A 19,600-nucleotide genomic window follows, 5' to 3' on the forward strand; every position below is an offset into this window, starting at 1 on the left:
CAAGACCTTCACCTCCCCATCACCCTTCCTCCTCCCACTCCTGTTTCCTGCACTTCCTCCTCTTCCTGTCTCACCACCTCTGTCCCATTCCCACCTTCTCCCTCTATATCCATCCTCCTGTACTCTTCTGTCCTCTGCCTCCATCTTCCATCCATCTCTTCTACCTCCTCCTGCATCCTCTCTCCCCTGCTTCATGTTCTCCTCTGGGTCAGGTGTGGAAGCTCTGAGACTCCTCACAGGGACACGGGCACCTCTGGCTGCAGCCCACTCCCTCCTTGGAGCCAGGAGGGGACTGCAAATCCTGGCTGTTGTTCAGTACTGGGGGCTCAGCATCACCTCTGCCAGGAAGGATGGAGTCACCCACCCGGGGGCCTCTGTCCCCAAAGAATCTACAAGAGACAAGGTGATGCTTTTACCCATCAGACCTCTTGCTGCTCAAGCCGTGTCCCCTTGATGGAAATGCACCCAGGGACAGGGCAGAAGAGATGGAACAGGGCAGGCGAGGGCCAGAGCAGGTCAGAAAGAGACACAGGGGCCTCGAATGAACACCTACGGACATGAAACAGTGGGTGTGGGCCACAGGCAGAACTGAGGGGTCGCTGCCTTTCCACCCCACAATGGGGGCAGGTCAGAGGTCAGGGGCAGCACTGAGCCCATACACCTGAAGGCCAGGCATGGAAGAGGAGTGTGTTGTCACCAGGCAGGGGAAGGTGACCAGGGACAGGTGTCACCTGGCACCAGCAAGTGCAGGTCCTAACCAGCAAAAGCATGTAAGCTTAAAAAGCTCAAAATTTAAAAACGGGTCCAGCTGCGGTGCAAGAGTCATGGCAGCCTCTGAGGCAGATTCCGTGACTCTTGCCTCGGGTGCCCTAGCTGTCCCGGTGGCTGTAAGTGGTGCCGCCGCTGCCTCGGGTCCTTGGGGTCCCCCCAGGCAGCTGATAGGCAGCCAGCTCCAACCCACGGTGGCAAGGCAGCAGCCCACGGGGTCAGTGTCGCCGGCCCCAGAGTTCATCCAGCCACCAGTGAGCGAGCTGTCCTGGGCCGTGAGGACCAACATCCTGTGCATGGTGCGCAGCTGCAGCGAGATCCTGCCCAACTGCCCTGCGCTCAACATGTACCTGGTCAAGAGCTACCACCGCCTGTAGGATGGCATAGTGAATCCAACAATAAAAGATTTGAAAACTGTACCGAAATTCTGCTGCTGCTGCTGCTGCTAAGTCGCTTCAGTCGTGTCCGACTCTGTGCGACCCCATAGACAGCAGCCCACTAGGCTCCCCCGTCCCGGGGATTCTCCAGGCAAGAACACTGGAGTGGGTTGCCATTTCCTTCTCCAATGCGTGAAAGTGAAAAGTGAAAGTGAAGTCGCTCAGTCGTGTCCAACTCTTTGTGACCCCATGGACTACAGCCTACCAGGCTCCTCCATCCATGGGATTTTCCAGGCAAGAGTACCGGAGTAGGGTGCCATCATACTGAAATTCTACTGTTGTCCAATTGAATGACGCCCTAGAGGCCCTGACAGACCATTTTCTCAATTTTCGTAAAACAGCATTTTATGAAAATGCATGCTGAAAAGAAGCATAAATATAATAAGTGCAGCAATTCGTATGGCATCGAGTGGGACCTGAAAAGACATGCAGAGGATTGTGGCAAGACCTTCCAGTGCACGTGTGGCCGTCCCTATGCCAGCAGGACTGCATTACGGTCCCACATCTACCGAACTGGCGTGAGATCCCTGAAGGGCACAGGGACCCACCTAGTAAGGAAAGGAAACTGGAAGCTGCCTGCAGAGCCGGAAGCTGTCCGCACAGCCGGAAGCTGTCCAGGAAGACTGCCGATTCACTGAGCGACCAACCAATTCCACGGCCAGACGCTCCAGAACTAGAAACTTCAGAAATAAAGCTGGTGGCTTCTTTTGAAAACTCTTGCAGCTCTAATGCCAAACAGTAGACTCTTGCAGCAGCTCCAAGGTACCCTCAGATGTTGCTTTTTTTTTTTCAGATGTTGCTTTTACCAAAGCTCAAAGTGTTTTGTCCTGTGCCTGTCTTTGTGCCTACAGCTGACTCATCAGCCCAGCCTATGGTGTTGGGTGTCGACCATCAGGGCTCTGCCCCCGGTGCCGTGCACTTACTACCCTTGTCCATTGGAACCCTGATCCTCAGCCTGGATTTGGAGGCCTGCTCTCTCAAGGAGAGCCTCCCTCTCTTAAAAATTGTAAATCCTGTTGCTGTTGAGCTGATTAGCACAGGTGTTCAACTGAACTTGGGTAAAAGTCCATTTAACCCATTACAAGAACTTGGGAACACATGTCAGAAGAACCGCATTTCTTCAATCAATGTACAGACAGATCTGTCCCACACCACACCACAATTTATGCCATTTGCACAGTGGGCCAGCCCTGACTCCTCTGTGTCGTCCTGTTTGCAAACTGATTTGACATTTGGTTTCCAGGTTTCCCTTCCCATTAGTGTTCAAACTCAGACTTTTTTGCCCAGTTCTAAGGTAACCTTATCTATCACTGCTCAGACTGATACATTTATAGATGCCAGTTTCCAGCCAGGTGGGATCTCCAGAGAAACTGAGACCAGTGGGATGCAACGTCCAGCAGATGGCCAAGTACAGATGGACCAAGCTGTAATGTGTGGAGACATTTTTGAGAGTGTCCATTCATCATATCGTGTGTCTACAGACAATATTATAAGCAGCAGCTTAGTAGCAGAGATTGTAACTCATGACTTGTTACCTCAGAACCACCCTAAAACTTTAACTCAAGATATTGAGAAATCTGCACCAATTATAAACTTCAGTACACTGAATAGTATGCTTTCATCACAGAACATGATAGATAATTAGATCCCGATCATGGATTTATTAAGTGATCTAGAAAACATCTTGTCAAATAACCTGCCTGGTCAGACCCTGGACAATCATAGTCTTTTGTCTGACACAAATACTGGACCCATCTTCTATCTGGCCCAGCTCAGAATCCTGCAATTGATTTTGATATCGAAGAGTTCTCAAATATCCAGATGCAAACCAAGGTGAGTGAGCTTAGCACCATGACCACTGAGCCAGTCTTGGAATCACTGGACACAGAAACCCAAACTGACTTCTTCCTTGCAGACCCCTCTACCCAGGCCAACAGTTTCAGGGGAAATTCTAGCTTCTCAGGCCTTGAAATCTTTGACACGCAGACACAGATGGACCTGAACTTCTTTTTAGACAGGAGCCCTTGTCTGCCGCTGGGAAGTATCCTGAAATATTCCAGCTTTTTCTTGAGTACTGATTCATCTGACACAGATACCCAGACTGACGGAATCTCCACTGCTTAAAAACCTGCCTGCCCTGGAAAACAAAGTTCAGTTGAACAGTGCTGAAACACAGACCACGAATTCTGGCTTCGAAACTTCAGGGAGCTTATTCTTCACCAGCAATGAAACTCGAGCAATGGATGACTTTCTTCTGGCCGATCTGGCCTGGAACACAATGGAATCTCAGCTCAGCTCTGTTGAAACCCAGATGTGTGCAGAACTACAGCCAGTCTGCAACTTCTGAAAGTGGAGTCCACATGGGGGATGGATTCACGGTTCCCTTCTGGATTTAGAAGACGAAGGAGGACAACAGTATTAACTCTATTGAATGTAGTCGATGATACAGTAACTTCGATTCTTTGAGGTTCTTTGCCTTTTTGTACTTGTAAACATGAAATTTGTGTGAAAATTTGTGAGTGTATTATAAAGTGTAAGATGTTGATCTGAAAAAAAAAAAATTAAAAACAGGGAGGGAATTCCCTGGCAGTCCTGTAGTTAGGACTCCATGTCTCCACCGCCATGGACCCAGGTTCAATCCCTGGTTGGGAAACTAAGATTCTGCAAGCATGGGGTATGGCCAAAAATATATATGTGTGTGTACATACAGATAAATAGATATAGATACCTCTAAGGAATCTTCCCAACCCAGGGTTTGAGCCCAGGTCTCCCACATCGCAGGCAGATTCTTTACCAACCGAGCCACCAGGAAAGTTCTATATAGTAGGACCTTGTTGTTTATCCATTCGATGTATGGTAGTTTGCATCTACTTATCCAGAACTCCCAACACATCCCTCCCCCACAGCTCGTTTATTGTCGTCCACTGTACGCCACTGTCCGGATGTGCCACCATTTGTGCATCCACTCACCTATTGTAAAAGGTATCTTTGGAGCTGCTTTTGTGGGCAGATTATAGCAGACGCCACGGAGCGGCTTAGGACGAGCTGTGGCATGAGATGACCATCAGAAGGCACCAGAACCTCTTCTCTCTCACCAGGGCTGCACCAGTCGTTTCCTCTGCATCCTGACCCACGGTTACTGCACTAGAGTAGAGCTGGTCTTTGCCTCCAACTAGGGTTGATCGGGTGGGCTTCCCCTGTGGATCAGGTGGTAAAGAATCTGCCTGCAATGCAGGAGACCCAAGTTCGATCCCTGGATCGGGAAGATCCCCTGGGGATGGAGGAAATGACAATCCACTCCAGCATTCTTGCCTGGAGAATCCCATGGGCAGAGGAGCCTAGTGGGCTACAATCCATGGGGTCGCAAAGAGTTGGACACGACTGAGGAACTAACACACACACACACACACACACACACACACACACACACAGGGTTATGGGGAAACCACTGGTAGGAGAAATTAGTTGGACTTGTTTCCTTTGGATTAAAAAGCAGGGTTTCATGACTGGATGTTGTCCCTGGAAGGGATGAGGGGAGGATAGATGGGTCAGGGTGTAATCAGGGTATATATGGGGTGGTTTGTAGTTCAGCATTTATGGGGTTTGTCCAGAATCTTGCCCCCAAAGAAGCTAACTGAAGAGTCAGCTGGATCTGCCATCTGTAGAGATGAGCTTGGCGTTGGGGGGTGGGGGGTGAGGAGCAGGGAGGAAAAGCAGCCCCATGTCCGATTTCCCGGGATGGCAATCCCTGATGCTTGTGTCTAGTTGGATGAGAAATCAGGGGCCCGGCAGGAGGGAGGTGGCTTGGGATCCTTGGGTCTGAGGCCCCCTCCCCTTTATGTAGTGACCATGATAAACGGCTGTTGAAGGCAGCGGGTGGACCTGCCTTCCCGGGTGTGTGCAGCCGGCCTTGTTTTCACCCTGTGTTGTCAGGGCACTTTAGGGAAGATAGCGCCTGCTTTAGAAATACTGACCGATTTTTTTCAGAATGTATTTATTAAGGCCTCAGAATAAGAACCTCCCTGGTGGCTCAGATGGTAAAGAATCCGCCTGCAATGCAGGAGACCTGGGTTTGATCCCTAGGTTGGAAAGATCCCCTAGAGGAGGGCATGGCAACCCACTCCGGTATTCTTCCCTGGAAAATCCCCATAGACAGAGGAGCCTGGAGGGCTACAGTCCAGGGGGTTGCAAAGCGTCAGGCATGACTGAGCGACTACGCACAGAAAAAGGAATCTTATGCCTACAAATATTTATTTTTTAATTAAATTTTTTTTGGCTGTGCTGGGTCTGCGGTTTCTGTGCAGGCTTTTTCTCCACCTGAGGTGAGAGGAGATGACTGTGGCTGCAGTGCACAGGCTTCTCGCTGTGGTGACTTCTCTTGTTGTGGAGCACAGGCTTCAGTAGTTGGGGAGCAGGGCTCAGTCGCTCCAGCATGTGGCATCTTCCTGGGTTGGGGATTGAACCCATGACTCCTGCACTGGCAGGCAAATTCTTTACCACTGAGCCACCTGGGAAGCTCACAAATAGGTTTTTAATTATGAATTCATAATAAATTATTACACACTGAATCCTATTGAGACAAAATTAGGCAAGAGGAGAAGGGGACCACAGAGGATGAGATGGTTGGATGATATCACTGACTCAATGGACACGAGTTTGTGCAAACTCAGGGAGATGGTGAAGGACAGGGAATCCTGGTGTGCTGCAATTGATGGAGTCACAAAGAGTCAGACATGACTGAGTGACTGAACAACAACAGCAAAGCCTTGTAAGTGTTCCCATGAAAACTTGAGTGAAGCTGGAACTTTAAATTTATGTATTTAGCCATGCCTCACTGCATGTGGGATCTTAGTTCCCCAACCAGGGATCAAACCTGTGCCCCCTGCAGTGGAAGCACAAAGTCCTAACCACTGGACTGCCAGGGAATTCCGGAAGCTGGAGCTTTTAAACTATTTATCATTCCTTATTTCCTAGTCTCTTGTCCTCAGCCCCTTTTAAGGAAAATGATATCAGCTCATTCTGGCGAATCCAGAACAACATGGACAAAGATAAATCGACTCAAAAGAGGACTTAAATGAAATCTAGCTCATGTCCACCCGCCATGGCACTTGGGTTCCTCAGACACTCACACATCCTTATCAACAGAGAAGAAACTAGAGACTTCCCTACCTGTTCATCAGTTAAGACTCCATGCTTCCACTGAAGAGGGCATGGATTCAATCCCGGCTTGGGGAACTGGTGGTTAGCAGTGGTTACCAGTGTGGAGAGGGATGGGGTAAGAGGCAACATAAGGGTAGTGGAGTAAGAAGTACTAGTATAAAATAAGCTACAAGGGTATATTAAACAGGTGGTACAGTGGTAAAGAATCCAGCTGCCAGTGCCTGAGATGCAGGGGACAGGGGTTCACTCCCTGGGTTGGGAAGATCCCCTGGAGTAGGAAATGGTAACCCACTCCAGTATTCTTGCCTGGAAAATTCCATGGACCAAGGAGCGTGGCAGGATGCAGTCTATGAGTCCCAAAGCGTTGGACACGACTGAGTGACTGAACTCCCATGCATGGGAAATAAAGCCAATAATTTATAACTATAATGAAGTATAACATTTAAAAATCATGAATCACTATACTGTATACCTGTAACATATAATATTATACATCAACTGTAGTATACATATAAAAAATAAACCTGGGGGACTTCCTTGGTGGCGTAGTAGATAGGAATCTCCCTGCAAATGCAGTGGACATGGGTTTGATCCCTGGTCCTCACATGTCGGTGCAACTAAGCCCATGTGCCACAACTACCGAACCCACCCTCCAGGGCCAGTGAGCCACAGCTACTGAGCCTGCGTGCTGAAGCACCCCAGAGCCTGTGCTCAGAAACAAAGAAGCCACCGCAATGAGAAGCCCACTCACCACAACTAGAGAGTAGCCCCTGCTCACTGAAGCAATGAAGACACAGTGTAGGCAAAAAGAAACACATCAATAAAATAAAATAAAAATAAAAAAAAACAAAGAATTTCCTGGAGGTCCACTTGTTAGGACTCCAGGCTTCCACTGCCAGGGACCCAGGTTCAATCCCTGGACAGATCCCACAGGGTATGCAGTGTGGTTTAAGGAAAGAAAAAAAGGGTACAAAACATACAAACAAAAATCTTACTTAAATACCCACCCGCCTCCAGGGGCCAGAGGTCATGAAGATTGCTGGGGAGTCCAGCCCGGGGTTGGAGATCTCGGGGTAGGCAGGGGCGTCCCAGGCCAAGGACACAGTGTGGGTGGGCTGAGACCACCAGGTCACGTGGTCTTGGGCCCTGGTACCAAGCTGGACTTGGTCCTTGGTAGCTGGGTTGGCCTGTGCATTTTCTAAAAATTAATAACCCTTTGTTTTATAGTTCTAGGTTTACAGAAATACTGAGAAATGAATACAGAGTTTCCATATACCTGCCCAATTCCCTTACTTCTCCCCCCGAGTCTCCTCAGTTATTATCTTGCAGGAGTGTGGTGCAGCTGTGCTAAAGAATGAAGTAAGACTGATCTTCACTGGACGTGAGTTTGAGCAAACTCCGGGAGACAGTGGAGAACAGGGAAGCCCGGTGTGCTGTAGTCCAAGAGTCAGACACAACTGAGCTATTGAATAACAAGATTGATGCGTTATTAGTTAAAGCCCATAATTCAGAGTGGGTCTCACTCTCAGTGTTGTGCAGTTCTATGACTTTTGGAAAATAATGATGACTACCCACCCAGGATTGTACAGAAGAGTTTCATTGCCCTAAAGATCCCCTGGGCTCCACCTGTTTCTCCCTCTGTCCAACCTCCCAGCAACTACGGAGATTTTACCATCTCTGTTGGAGAAGGAAATGGCAATCCAGTATTCTTCCCTGGGAAATGCCATGGACAGAGGAGCCTGGTACCAGAATGTCCTATGGTTGGAGTCATATGGTACACAGTGTTTTCTGACTGGCTTCTTTTACAAAGCAAATGTGCACTTAAGGTGCCTCCATGTCTTTTCACGGTTTGATAGCTCTTTTTCCTCTTTTCATTTTTCAATATGCTCTTTTGTTAATTGTGGTGAAATATACACAACATTTGGGCTTCCCGGGTGGCTCAGTGAGTAAAGAATCCATCTGCAAGTGCAGGAGATGCAGGAGACATGGGTTCGATCCCTGGGTCAAGAAGATCCCCTGGAGGAGGGTGTGGCAACCCACTCCAGAATCCTTGCCTGGAGAATCCCATGGACAGAGGAGTCTGGTGGGCTATAGTCCATAGGGTCGCAAAGAGGCGGACACGACTGAAGCAACTGAGCACGCACTCACGCATACATAACGTTGACCATTGTCATCATTTTTAAGCATCCGGTTCAGTGGTGGTCATAGTGTAAATACAGTCACATTGTGTGTGGCCATAGTCAACTATCCATCTCCAGAACTCTTCTTACCTTGTGAAACTGAAACTCTGTCTTCATTAAAGACAAATAGCTCATTTCTTTTTTTATTTAAAAATTTTATTACGGTAAAACTTTTGTTGTTGTTCAGTCACTAAATCATGTCTGACTCTGCAACTCCATGTACTGCAGCACACTGGGCTCCCCTGTCCTCTGCTGTCTCCCAGAGCTTGCTCAAACTCATGTCCATGGAGTCGGTGATGGTATCTAACCATCTCATCCTCTGCCGCAACCTTCTCCTTTTGCCCTCAGTCTTTCCCAGTATCAGGGTCTTTTCTAATCAGTTGGCTGTTCGCATCAGGTGGACAAAATACTGGAGTTTCAGCTTCAGCATCAGTCATTTCAAAGGATATTCAGGGTTGATTTCCTTCAGAATTGACTGGTTTCACCTTGCAGCAAAATATACATAACATAAAATCTACTGTGTTAACCATTTTTAAGTGTATAGTTCGGTGACATTAAGTACATTCACATTGTCGTGCAACCCTCCCCACCGTCCATCTCCAGAACTCTTTTCGTCTTCCCAAAGTGAAACTCTGTCCCCTTTAAACATTCCCTCCCCATCCCCCTCCCCGTCACTGGGCCTCGCTCCCCTACTTTCTGTCTCTATGAATCTAGGGACCTCCCATAAGAGAAATCCTACAGTATTTGTCCTTTCATGTCTGGCTTATTTCACCCAGTATTATGTCCTCTAGGTTTGTTCAGGCTGTAGCAAATGTCAGAAGTTTCATCATTCATTAAAAAAAATTTTTATTATTCATATATTTGGCTGTTGCGGGTCTTAGTTGTGGCATGCTGGATCTGTGATCTTAGCTGGGGCCTGTGGAGTCTTTTTAGCTGTGACATTCGAACTCTTGGTTGCTGATTTAGTTCCCCAACCAGGGATCAACCTGGGGCCCCCTGCATTGGGAGCGAGGAGTCTTGGCCTCTGGACCACCAGGGAAGTCCTAGAAATTCCTTTATTCTTAACAACTACTGGTAAAGAAGGACTTACTTCTGTCACACTGATAATTGTTCTCTATATAACTTACAGCTCTTTTGTCTTTCATTTCCTGCATTACGTTTTCTTCTGTGTTTAATTTCTTTAGGGAAACATTTAAATGCTTCTCCTATTTCCTTTTGTGTATATTCTATAGCCATTTTGTTTGCGGTTACCATGGGGATCGCAGTCAACATCCTAAAGTTATAATACTCAAATCTGGATTCATGCCAGCTTAATGTCAATAACACACAAAACCACCTCTTTACGGCCCCATCCCGCTGTTTTTCAGTTATTGGTGTCACAGAATCGCATCTTCAAACGTTATGCATCCAAAAACATCAACCAATAAATGTTAAAATACATTAGCCTCAAGGCTTCCCTGGTGGTCCAGTGGTTAAGAATCGCCTTGCAATGTAGAGGACACGGGTTCCATCCCTGGTCCGGGAAGATCCCACATGACATGAAGCAACTAAGTCCGTGTGCCAGTACTACTGAGCTTGCAAGCTGCGAGTAGTGAAGCCCATGCACTTAGAGCCCATACTCTACAACAAGAGACGCCATCGCAGTTAGAAGCCCTCATACCTCAACTAAGACCCAGGGCAGCCCTCATTCGCGTCCGACTCCTTGCTACTGTATCCGCCAGGCTCTTCTGTCCGTGGGATTTCCCAGGCAAGAATACGGGAGTAGGTTGCCATATTCTCTAGGGGATCTTCCTGACCCAAGGATCAAACCTGCATCTCCTGCGTTGGCAGGCATATTCTTTATTACTGAGCCACCAGGGGAGTCCTAGGTCCCAATGGCCATAGGTTTTCTGCCATCAAAATGCTACATCTTTTTCAAAAAGCAAGATTCCTAATTGTCTCTACTCTTGAGACCAGAGCTTGGAGGCTGTTCTACTCCAGCATGTGGTCACTGGAAGATACTTTCACCTGTAGGATTTCAGGCCATTCTTCTGTGAAGCTCTGCTTTGAAATGCCAGCTTGCAAAACAGTTGAGACCTATTAAGAAACCTTCTGCTCTTAAAACATAGTAAACTTGATCTACAGAGACGGAGATTGTATCAGTGGAGATTTAAACTGTGCAGGTACCTTTTTCCCTCGCAGGTCTGCCTTGGTCCCTGTGCAACCACATTCCTGGGGAGATGAAGGTGATGCTGGTAGAGTACAACGTTACCATGGAGATGACTGGGCCTGATCCTATGAGCTGTATTCTTGGAGCAATGCAAGTGACATTGGTAAGGTATAATGTTACCATGGAGACAGCTGGGCCTGGTCCTCTGAGCAGCAATCATTCTAGCTATTACCCTGGCAAAAAGAGTGTGAAGAAATTAATATGCCAGCAGCTCTAAGGACACGTGACTGCTACAAATTCTGTGTGAACCACTGTGAAGATGCAGTCTGCAAAATCACCAGAGAGGCTCTCAGGAAAACCTTCCAGTCCACCCTCTGTTGAAGGTTTGTTACAGATCCACAGCCTGATAAAGCAGAGATGTTTGTGCCCTTTGTCTTAAAGCACAAACACAAAAGAAGAAAGAAAAAGAACAAAAAGTCCACCTCAGAAGTTCATACTGGGGACTTCCCTAGTGGTCCTGGTCCACTGATGAAGAATCCACCTGACAATGCAGGGGACACAGGTCTGCATCCTGGTCTGGGAAGATCCTGCATACTGTGGGCCGCAACTGCTGGAGCTCACTTGCCTAGAGCCTGTGCTCTGCAACAAGAGAAGCCACTGCAGCTGGAAGCTTGCACACCGTAATTAGAGAGTAGCCCCTGCTCACCACAACTAGAGAAAGCCGGCACACAGCAACGAAGACCCACGGCAGCCAATTTGCAGCCAATCAATCAATCAATCAATAATTTAAAGAGAAAGTTTATATTCACTCCACAAGTCAACTTGAAGAAAAATCAGAGCAGCTGGGGATTAGTCTCTATGTGCTTTTACGCCCAGATTTTTGAGCAAAATTTTAGTTATATTTCAGTGGGCTCACTGTTTCATCTACTGATTTTTCTCAAAGTAAATTTTGTATCATTAGCATATATGGCAGCTAGTATCACTTGCTCTAATTAGAAGATAAGAGTAGAGACAGTTGTGATGACAACCACTATGGAAATCGGCATGGCAGTCCTTTGAACAGTTAAAAGTAGATCTCCCATATGATCCGGCAATTCCACTTTAGGGCATGCACCCAAAAGAACGGACAGCAGGGTCTCCCATACACCTGTGTTCATAGTAGCATCATTCACAATGTGAAGGCTCTCTTCTGGGTTGTGGGTGGCCTGCTTCTCATTCAATCCTCACATGGTGTAAAGAAGATGGGGGGCTCCACTGTCATTGTTCAGTGGCCCTGTGTTCTTCAGGGCTCCACTGTTGCTCAGTCGTATCTGACTCTTTGTAACCCCATGGACTACAGCACACCAGGCTTCCCTGTCCTTCACCATCTCCTGGAGTTTGCTCACACACTCGTCCATTGAGTCGGTGATGCCATCCAACCATCTCATCCTCTGCCACCCCCTTCTCCTCCTGCCTTCAATCTTTCCCAGCATCGGGGTCTTTTCCAATGAGTCAGCTCGTCTCATCAGGTCGCCAAAGTACTGGAGCTTCAGCTTCAGCATCAGTCTTTCTAATGGATATTCAGGGTCAATTTCCTTTGTATATATATTTTTTCTTTTTTTCAATTTCCTTTAGGATTGAGTGGTTTGATCTCCTTGCAGTCCAAGGGATTCTAAAGAGTCTTCTCCAGCACCACAGTTTGACAGCATCAATTCTTTGGGGTCTCTTTTACAAGGGCACTAATTCCGTTCATGGGGGATCCACCCTCCTGACTTAACCACTTCCCAAAGGCCCCGCCTCCTAATACCAGCATCTTGGGTGTCAGCATCTTAACATATGAATTTGGGGGGATGCATTCTGTCCATTGCAGTGGTTCATCATCTTCAGAGGAAGAGACTTCACTGGACAGCAGCTATGTTAGCAGCCAGCTGATTCATGCTGAGGACCCAAGCTGTCATCAGAGGCACATTCACAGCCTGATCCTTGACAATATGCGAAGTGCCTCAATACTGGAAAATCTTTTTTAAAAAAATATTCTCCACTGTGCATCCAATAAAATCTCTGGCATTGGGAGGCAGCAAAGAGTTCCAGTCCTGCTCTCATGGAATTTATCATTTCCTTTAAACATTTTTTGTTTATTTGGCTGAACCATTGTGAATAACGCTGCTTAGAATGTGGGTGTGCACATGCTGCGCAGCAGCTAAGCCCCTGCACCACAACTACCGAGCCTGTGGTCTAGAGCCTGGGAGCCACAGCTACCGAGGCCCATGTGCCCTAGAGCCCGTGCTCCATAACAAAAGACGCCACGGCAATGAGAGGCCCGAGCCCTGCAACTGGAGAGTAGCTTCTGCTCTCCGCAAGTAGAAAAACATCCGAGGAAGAACGAAGACCCAGGACAGCCACAAATAATATCTACAAATAAATTCAAAAAATATTAAAAAAAAAATTGAGGCTTTCCCAGTGGTCCAGTGGGTAAGGCTCTGCACTTCCACTGCAGGGGGCTTGGGTTCACTCCCCGGCTTGGGAACTAAGGTCCCACATGTTGTGACTCCTGAGCCTACAGGCTCCAGAGCCCACACGCCACAACTAGGGAGTCCTGTGCCACAACAAAAGATCCCACGTGATGCAACTAAGGCCCAAAGCAGTCGAGTAAGATAAATAAATGAATAAATATTTTAAAAAACACAAAAAAACAAAAATATGGACTTCCCTGGTGGTCCAGGGGTTAAGACTCTATGCTTCCACTGCAGTGGGTGTGGGTTCAACCTCTGTTCAGGGAACTAAGATTCCCATGATGCAGCCGAAAAAAACTAAAAAAAAAAAAAAAAAAAGACTAGCAGACTTTCACACACACGGGCTGGGCCCAGTGCACCTGGACACACAGGTTCAGCTGTTAGGGAGGCCGGATGGCAGCTGCAAAACTACTTCTGAAACACGATCCCCTGGAAGCTCAAAATCTTATTTATGCAGAAGCCAGCTGTGCTCACGCACTGGCTCTGTCTCTCCAGTCCCCACTGACCCCACTCTTTGCCTCAAGGCCAGCTCCTTCTTCGGGCGTCATCTGCAGCATCTTTCTAGTCGAGGACACTTTCCCAGTTTCCAGCTCCTTGCTATACACCCTGCCTTCAGAGCACGTGCTGCAGAGGGGAGGTTGCAGAGGGGTTTGTTCATTCAGCTTTCTCACGCCACGTTCCCAGCCTGACACACAGACATCAGGTTCCTACCTGGTCGGTCTTCTATCCTGGGGAGATACCTGCTCAACTCCAGCCACCATACTAATTAAAAAAAAAGTTCTAGACTTTTTATTTTCAACTTCAGAAAAACATTGCATTACTAGTGTTTCAAAAAATTCAACATGCATTTATTTTATTATTGTTTTTTCCTTTTTTAATCTTTCCTTTTTAATTTTTATATTATTTTCTTGTCATTCTTTTTTATTATTTTTAAACTTTTCTTTAAAAATTCTTCTTTTTAGTTTATTATTGTTTTTTAATTGTTTTTTGACCATTTGGCTGTGCAGCATGGCATGTGGGATCTTAGTTCTCTGACCAGGGACCAAACCTGTGCCCGTGCAGTGGAAGTGCACTGGATCACCAGGGAAGTTCCCTCAACATGAATTTAGATTTATTCACAATTATATAAAATCCTAAAAGGTGATGCTGTTAAAGTGCTGCACTCAGAATGCCAACAAATTTGGAAAACTCAGCAGTGGCCACAGGACTGGAAAAAGTCAGTTTTCATTTCAATCTCAAAGAAGGACAATGCCAAAGAATGTTCAGATTACCCTAAAATTGTGCTTATTTCACATGCTAGCAAGACAATGATCAAAATTCTTCAAATTAGGCTTCAGTAGTACTTGAACTGAGAATTTCCAGATGTATAAACTGGGTTTAGAAGAAGCAGAAGAACCAGAGGTCAAATTGCCTACATTCCTTGGATCATAGAGAAAACAAGGGAATTCCAGAAAAACATCTACTTTTGCTTTATTGACTATTCAAAAGCCTTTGTCAGTGTGGCTCACAACGAACTGTGGAAAATTCTTAGACATGGGAACACCAAACCGCCTTACCTGCCTCCTGAGAAATCTGTATGCAGGTCAAGAAGCAACAGTTAAAACAAGATATGGAACGACAGACTGGTTCAAAATTGGGAAAGGAGTACGACAAGGCTGTATATTGTCACCCTGCTTATTTAACTTATATGCAGAGTACATCATGTGAAATGCTGGGCTAGATGAATCACGAGTTGGAACCAAGATTGCTTGGAGAAATATCAACAACCTCAGATATACAAATTATACCACTCTAATGGCAGAAAGTAAAGAGGAATTAAAAAGCTTCTTGATGAAAGTGAAAGAGGCGGGTGAAAAAGTTGGCTTGAAATTCAACCTTAAAAAAAAACTAAGATTATGGCATCCAGTCCCATCACTTCATGGCAAGTAGAAGGAGAAAAAGTGGAAGCAGTGACAAATTTTATTTCCCAGGGCTCCCAAATCACTGTGGATAGTGAGTGCAGCCATGAAATTAAAAGATACTTGCTTCTTGGAAGGAAAGCTATGACATACCTAGAAAGCATATTGAAAAACAGAGACATCACTTTGCCAACAAAGGTCTGTGTGGTCAAAGCTATGGTTTTTTCAGCAGTCATGTGTGGATGTGAGAGTTGGACCATAAAGAAGCTGAGTGCCAAAGAACTGATGCTTTCGAACTATGGTGTTGGAGAAGACTCTTGAGAGTCTCTTGGACTGCAAGGAGATCAAACCAATCCATCCTAAAGCAAATTAACCCTGAAAATTCATTGGAAAGATTGATGCTGAAGCTGAAGCTCCAATACTTTGGCCACCTGATGGGAAGAGTCGACTCATTGGAAAAGATCCTGATGCTGGGAAAGATTAAAGGCAAAATGAGAAGGGGGCTGGCAGAGGATGAGATGGTTGGATAGCATCACTGACTCAATGGACATGAATTTGAACAAACTCCAGGAGATAGTGAAGGACAGGGAAGCCTGGCATGCTGAGTCCACGGGGCTGCAAAGAATCAGACATGACTTAGCGACTGAATAACATTAACAATTGTACATTTGTTTTCTATACCCATGAGTCTGTTTCTTTTATGTAAACAAGTTCATCTGTATCATTTTTTAAGATTCCACAATAAGTGATATCAGATATTTGTCTTTCTTTGTCTTAGTTCACTTAATATGATAATATCCAGGACCATCTATGTTGCTGCAAATGGTATTATTTCATTTTTTTAGTGACTGAGTAGTATTCCTTTGTATATATATACCACATTTATTTATTCATCTTTTAATGGACATTTAGGTTGCTTCCATGTCTTGGCTATTGTGAACAGCGCTGCTATGAACAATGAGGTGCAGTTATCTTTTTGAATTAGAGTTTGCTCTGGATATATGCCCAGGATTGCAGGATTACATAGGAACTCTATTTTTAATTTTTTTAAGGACCATCCATACTGTTCTCCATAGTGGCTGTAACCAACCTACATTCCCACCATTCCTCCCACCAGGAGGGTTTATTTTTCTCCGCATCCACGCCAGTGTTTATTATTTGTAGACTTTTTGACGATGGCCATTCTGACACATGTGAGGTAATATCTCATTATAGTTTTGATTTGCATTCCTCTAAATAATTAGTGATATTGAACATCTTTTCATGTGCCTGTTGGCCATCCGTCTGTCTTCTTTGGAGAAACATCCATTTAGATCATCTGCCCACGTTTTGATTGAGTTGCTTTTTTGATGTAGAGCTGCATGAACTATTCGTTTATTTTGGAAATTAATCCCTTGCTAGTAGCATCATTTGCAAATATTTTCCCCCATGCTGTAGACTGTCTTTTCATTTTGTTTATGGTTTCCTTTGCTGTGCAAAAGCTTTTAAGTTTAACTAGGTCCCATTTGTTCATTTTCGTTTTTATTTCCATTCATCTAGGAGATGGATCCAAAAAAGTATTGCTGACATTTATGTCAGAGTGTTCTGCCTAGGTTTTCCTCTAGGAGTTTTATACTATCTGGCCTTACATTCAGGTCTTTAATTCATTGCAAGTTTATTTTTGCATATGATGTTAGACAGAACACACTTGATAGTTTATGCTAACTCAGTGACTCATGGTGGACTCCTGGATTGTTTATGCTAACTTGATGACTCAGGGTGGGTGCTGTTCGAGCCAGAAAGACCAAACACGTAATTAGATAGTTAGGCCTGGAGTCACAGGATATTAGCCTGACTTCCAAGGAGGGTAGGTGGGGACGGGGGCAGGAGACTGAGCCACTTGGGCAATGATCTGATCATATAAGGATTCAATCAGTGATTCCTACCTAATGAAACCCCCGAAAAACTCTGAACACTGAAACCTGAGTGTGCCTTCTAGGTTGGCAATAATCTCTGTGAATATTGCGGATGGGTGTGTCTGGAGGATAAATGAATCCCTGAGGACATCAGAAACTTCTCGATGTTAATTCTCCAGTGTCATTGCCATTGTCAATGCTGGAGAAATATTTGCCATATTTTTCTATATGACCTATATGTTTTTTATTGTTGTTTATCTTAATTTCTTCATTACTGTCTTCTTTGGTGTTTGATGGATTTTTTTCCTGGTGGGCCATTTTCATTCCATATTCCCTTCAGTCTGTTGCTCACCCTTTCTGCCATCTCTTGCCCGAAAAGTCTTTTTAAAAAATATTATTTATTTATTTGGCTACACTGGGTCTTAGTTGTGGCACACAGGATCTTTGTTGCAGCATGCAGGATCTTTTTTTTTTAAATATATTTTTAATTATTAACACTTATTTATTTGGCTGTCAGGTCTTAGCTGCAGTGCACAGACTCTGCAGTTGTGGCCCGTGGGTTTAGTTGCTCCGTGGCATGTGGAATCATAATTCCCTAGGGATTGAATCTGCCCCCTCTGCAGTGGAAGCGGGGAGTCTTGGGATTGAACTCAAGTCCCCTGCATTGCAAGGTGGATTCTTAACCACTGAACTGCCAGGGAAGTCCCGAGATGCAGGATCTTTAGCTGTGGCACGGGAACTCCTGAGGCATGTGGGATCTAGTTCCCTGGCCAGGGATTGAACTTGGGCCCCCTCCGTTGGGAGCTCAGAAGTCTTAGCTACTGAACTACCAGGGAAGTCCCTCGATGTCTTTATAACTTTTGACAGATGCCACCGGGAAATTGCCCCAGCCCTGGCACTGCTTTGACGGGGGTGAAACAGAAGCACGCCTCTGTACTAGTCCTTGGGGGGAGCGGGACTGAGGGCAGGTCAAATGCACAACCACGTGTTTTGAGAACAAGATCCACATTGCTCCCCACTCCCCACCTGGGGGCAGCAGCAGACCCACAGGTTAAGGTCTCTGGTCAATGAGAGCGCATCCCAGTCCCTTTGATACCAGTTGCCACTTCAGGTTGTCCTCTGTGCTTCTGACCGACTGGCTGTAAATCAGAGGTACCCATGACACCTCCTTGGGTTCAATTATTTTGCTAGAGCAGCTCACAGAACTCAGAGGAACATGTTACTTCCTAGATTACTGGTTTGCTACAAAGGTTATGAAAGGATCTGAATCAACAGCTGGATGAACAGATGGACAAGGCGAGGTCCTGAACACAGGAGCTTCTGAGTTGGGGATTTGGCAATCTGGAAGCTCTCGGAAACCCCATCCTTTTGGGTTTTTATGGAGGTTTCATCACATATGCAGGATGGAAGAAATCATTGGTAGATGGTGATGGATTCAAACTCCAGCACCTCTCCCTTCCCTGGAGGTTGGTGGCGGGGTTAGGAACCAAAAGTTCCATCTTTCTCATCACAGGCTTGCTTCCCTGGACAACCAGCTCCCATGCTCGGGTGCTTTCCAAAAGTCCTCATCAACATAAACTCAGGTGTGTAGAAAGGCACTGGTTACCACTGTCAAGACATCTTTATTGCTTTTACCGCCTAGGAAGTGCCGAGAGTTTTAGGAGCTCTGTGCCAGCAATGGGGATGAAGCAAATATATTGCTGTTAGTATTAGTCACAATATCACGGAACACAATTTGAATGTAGAACTGATGAGCAATACCAGAGGAACAGGATGTGAGGGTGAGAGAAAGTGAGGTGGTGAGCAAGACACTGAGACGTTTGGTTTGAACACCTGGAGGGGCGAAGCTGCTGTGGATGGACAAACAAGGCTGTTATTACTGTGTTTCAATTTAATTTTGCACTTTTTTTTTTTTGCCACATTGTGTGGCTTGTGGGATCCTTGTGCCTGGACCAGGGATTGAACCTGAGCTCTCGGCAGTGAAAGTGTGAAGTTCTAACCACTGGACCGTGATGGAAATCCCTATTACTGTTTTTTAAATGCAAAGTACTACATTAAAAATAATTAAAAATCGTTCATATTTTGGTCTTTCTTCTCATTCAGGAAACACCTCTCAAATTCTAAAGCAAAGGGTCCTATCCATGGCTCGTGCAAAACCCATGGACTAGCCCACCAGGCTCCTCTGGCCAAGGGATTCTCCAGGCAAGGATACTGGCATGGTTGCCATTTCCTCCTCCGGGGCATCTTCTGGACCCAGGGATTGAACATGTATGTCCTCCATTGGCAGCGAGATTCTTTACCACTGAGCCACCTGGGAAGCCCATTGGTAGCTCAGATGAATTAATTTATTTAAGGTTTGCTAAGCACCTACTACACACCAGCAACTATTAATATTACAGACACATGGGAAAAGTCAATGAACAATTCAAAGGCCCTTGCTCTCATGGAGCTCAGATGATAGTGGGAGGGGTGGGGGAGCACACAGGACAGAGGAGACGACCGTTGGTGTAGTTAATATACTATTTAAAAATTTATTTATTAAAAAATTATTTATCTGTTTGGCTGCACTGGATCTTTGCTGCAGCATGTGGGATATAGTTTCCCTACACGGGATTGAACCC

The 19,600-nt window shown here is 45.9% G+C and overlaps 1 long non-coding RNA gene and 1 pseudogene across 1 annotated transcript; one reads left to right on the top strand and one right to left on the bottom strand.

The window, feature by feature from the left end:
• Nucleotides 1–541: 541 nt before the first annotated feature.
• On the top strand, nt 542–3,588 carry LOC147368600 (ATM interactor-like; annotated as a pseudogene).
• Nucleotides 3,589–8,679: 5,091 nt separating this feature from the next.
• LOC147368601 (uncharacterized) lies at nt 8,680–10,927 on the bottom strand. Its single transcript, XR_015166696.1, has 2 exons — nt 10,712–10,927; nt 8,680–9,030 (listed from the first exon to the last, which is right to left on the bottom strand). It is a non-coding gene; the product is annotated as an uncharacterized LOC147368601 (long non-coding RNA).
• Nucleotides 10,928–19,600: the final 8,673 nt, after the last annotated feature.

Source organism: Bos grunniens, chromosome 7, assembly GCF_055505025.1.
Source record: "Bos grunniens cultivar Pamir isolate PY7600 chromosome 7, Bosgru_T2T1.0, whole genome shotgun sequence".
NCBI classification, from domain to species: Eukaryota; Metazoa; Chordata; class Mammalia; order Artiodactyla; family Bovidae; genus Bos; species Bos grunniens.